The following is a 3409-nucleotide window of genomic DNA, read 5'->3' as shown; positions in this document are numbered from 1 at the left end:
TTTGCATGCGGATCTCATCTCAGAGTCTGTGTCCTGGGAATCTGACCTGATACTGTTGATACTGTGAGTGGTTGTAGGAATGAGACCCCCCCCAGTGGGATTTGGAAGCTGGATCTTTCACTGGGGTGGCTGGCAATGAGGACTCCATCCCTGGTGGTAGGATTGTAAGTAGAGGCAGGGAGCACACGTTGGCAGCATGGCAGAGGGCCCAGAGCTCCACGTCATCTACGACCTGTGTGCTGTGCCGCTCTCTCAGCTCACACGCATGGGCTGCTTGGAGGGGTGGTCACTTATGACTTGCTAACAGAGAAAGAAGAAAAACTGGTTCACAGAGGGGCAGGCTTGGTTGTGTTTGTTGAAACCCAAAATGAACTGCTGCTGCATTACAGCCCCACTCAGAGTAGTCCTGAAAGACAATGGTGAGGGAAAATGTCAAAATGCGCAGAGTTTGGGGCAGTATACCTTGTTGCACATTATGTGCAGAAAGAGAAATCATCCTAGGCAAGGATAAACGTAAGTTCATGAGCATTTCAAGTTTCTTGGCTTATTGGTCAACGGCCTGGATGGAGAAAGCTTGAAAGATAGGAAATGAGAAGGTGTGAGGAACATGCATGTGGATGGAACTATGGAAAAGGAAAGTGTGAAGACTTTTGTATCACATGTGAATGGCCACTGAAAGCACTCACAAGAGAAAAAGCACAAACAGCCAAGTAGTGAGAATGACTCAGCCAGGTGAGATGAGACAGCTTACATCTTTGGCAACTCTAGTGCTGGCACAATGGGTACATGAGCAGAGTTGCTATGATAACAAGGGTGGAGGTTCTGGAATAATGGGCTCGCTCAAAAGCATGGGCTCCTACTTACCAGGGCTGATCTAGCTAATGTCAAGCTGCCAGTAACAGACTAACACTGAACCTGCAATGTGGCACCAGTGACCTCCACTGAGAAGACTTTGCTGTCAGAGGGTGGCAAGTTGATTACATCAGGCCTCCCTACCCTGGAAGGGGCAAAGCAACATCCTGACCGTGATTGACATGTATCCGGGGTATTGGTTTGTTTTTTCTGCCTTCAGGGTCTTGGTCATGATCACTATCTAATGCTTTGAGTGTTAGATCCACCTACATGGGATTCCATACAACATCACTTCAGATAAGCAACCCCCCTTACAGTGAAGTGGGTCCTTTCACATACCATGTGCTGCAGAAACCACTTCCACAGCAAGCAGAGAAATAACGCTTAGAAACAGGTGAGACATCAATCTGGACACAGTTCATTGTGAGAATGGGGCACGTTCAAAATGTAATATTTACCGTAAGACAATGACCACATTAAGGCACCATGCTCCAAGTTAGAATACAATGGTTTAGAACCAATGGGTAAAATCTGTGGGCACCACACTTGCCATCAGTCCTAATGACCACTTATGGTCACTATCTAATAGATAAAAACATACATTAGTGGTATTTCAATATGTCTGTAGCAACCAATTCACAAACATGTCATATAAATTTAATTAATCTCCAATAACAACAAAACCTATCAACAGTTAGGAATAGCTCTAGCAAGAAATATCAGATCTTTATGAATAAAATTCTTTGTAAAAAAAAATATAATTGCACATAAAAAAAGCTAAATACATGAAGAGATAAACCAATTTCACTGAAAGAAAAACTCAATACTATAAACATATCAACACCTTCTTAAGAAATCTATCATTTCAACTCAATACTCATTTAGAATATTATGATTTTTTTAATGGGATGTGAAATTCTAATTCTGATTCCTATGTCCAAGACAATTTGAAAAAGGAAAATAAGTAACCATTTTCCTTATTGTATAATTTAATTTAAAGAAAAGGAATGTAAAGCAATGTGCAAGAATAGACAGACATATTAAAGAATAGAAAGTATAGGCATTTTCACATATATGTGGGTAGTTGATATAGGATAATAATAATATTTAAAATCAATGGAGGGAAATGGGCTATCTAATACAGTTGTGTGGGAACTTTTAGCTATAAATGTAAAAAAAGGTTAGATCTCTACTTCACATACCATTCATAAAAATAAGTTCTAGATGGGTTATAGAATTAAACAACAATAGTAATTTTAAAAGCTAAAAATAATTTAAGAGAGAGGATGTTTATGATTTAGGAGTAGAAAAGACCTAAAATAAGAAATGCATACTAAACTCATAAAGACGAACAAATATGATGACAGCAACATTTAAAACTGTAAAATCAAAAACATTTTTAAAAGGTTAAAAAAGTATAGACATTATTTTAAAAATTAAAAACAATTATAAGTAAATATTAATAACATATGTCATAGATATAAGACCAATATCCTAAATATATGAAGACCTCCTTTATTCAAAAAAAGACAAACACAAATCAAAAAATCATCAAAATATGTGAAGTGGCTGTTCACAGTAAAGGAAATACTAATTGTCAGTAATTTGTATTGACTGATAGTCAATTTCTTACCTGGAAGTGTCCATTTAAAACAGCAATGAGGGCTTCCCAGGTGGCGCAGTGGTTGAGAATCCGCCTGCCAATACAGGGGACACGGGTTCGTGCCCCGGTCCGGGAAGATCCCACATGCCGCGGAGCGGCTGGGCCTGTGAGCCATGGCCGCTGAGCCTGTGCGTCCGGAGCCTGTGCTCTGCAACGGGAGAGGCCAACAGTGAGAGGCCCGAGTACCACAAAAACAAAACAAAACAAAAAAACCCCCCCAAAACCAGCAATGATATCATTTAAAACCATGAGCATGGTGAAATTTTCAAAGTTTGATAAAATTGGTGATAACAAGGTAACAGGTTTAATGGGATGGCACGTTGATATAGCTGCTTTAAAGGGCAATATATAGTAACTATAATAACTAAAAATGGACATATGCTTTGACCTAGAAATTCTACTTCTTAGAAATTCTTGTTAACTCTCCTAGCAAAATAATCACTTGGATTCATGAACAGGCAGGTACAGGGATGTGCAATGATGTTAATTGTAACATCATTTGTAATTGCAAACATAAAATAAAATCAAAATGGAACAATCTATACTCCATCAATATAGAAATGGCAGGTGCTAAAAGGACATGGGAGATATACATGCAGTGGCATTAAAAGATCTGCAAGCCACATTATTTAATGACAAAAAAGTTACAACACAATATGTGCCACATGGTAAATTTATGTAAAACAATAACAGGCACACATCACATAAGCACAGAGATGAATATTTCTATAGATCAGTGCTGTCAATAGAACTTTCTGATGATAGAAATGTCTTATAATCTGTACTGTCTAATATGGCAGCCTCTAGCCACATGTGACTTTGAGTGTGTAAAATGTGGCAATTATGAATAAGGAGCTGAATTTCAAATTTTATTTAATTTAAAATCATTTACAT

This window comes from Kogia breviceps, chromosome 2 (assembly GCF_026419965.1).
Source record: "Kogia breviceps isolate mKogBre1 chromosome 2, mKogBre1 haplotype 1, whole genome shotgun sequence".
Lineage (NCBI taxonomy): Eukaryota > Metazoa > Chordata > Mammalia > Artiodactyla > Physeteridae > Kogia > Kogia breviceps.
Note: the sequence above shows the minus strand (reverse complement) of the source record.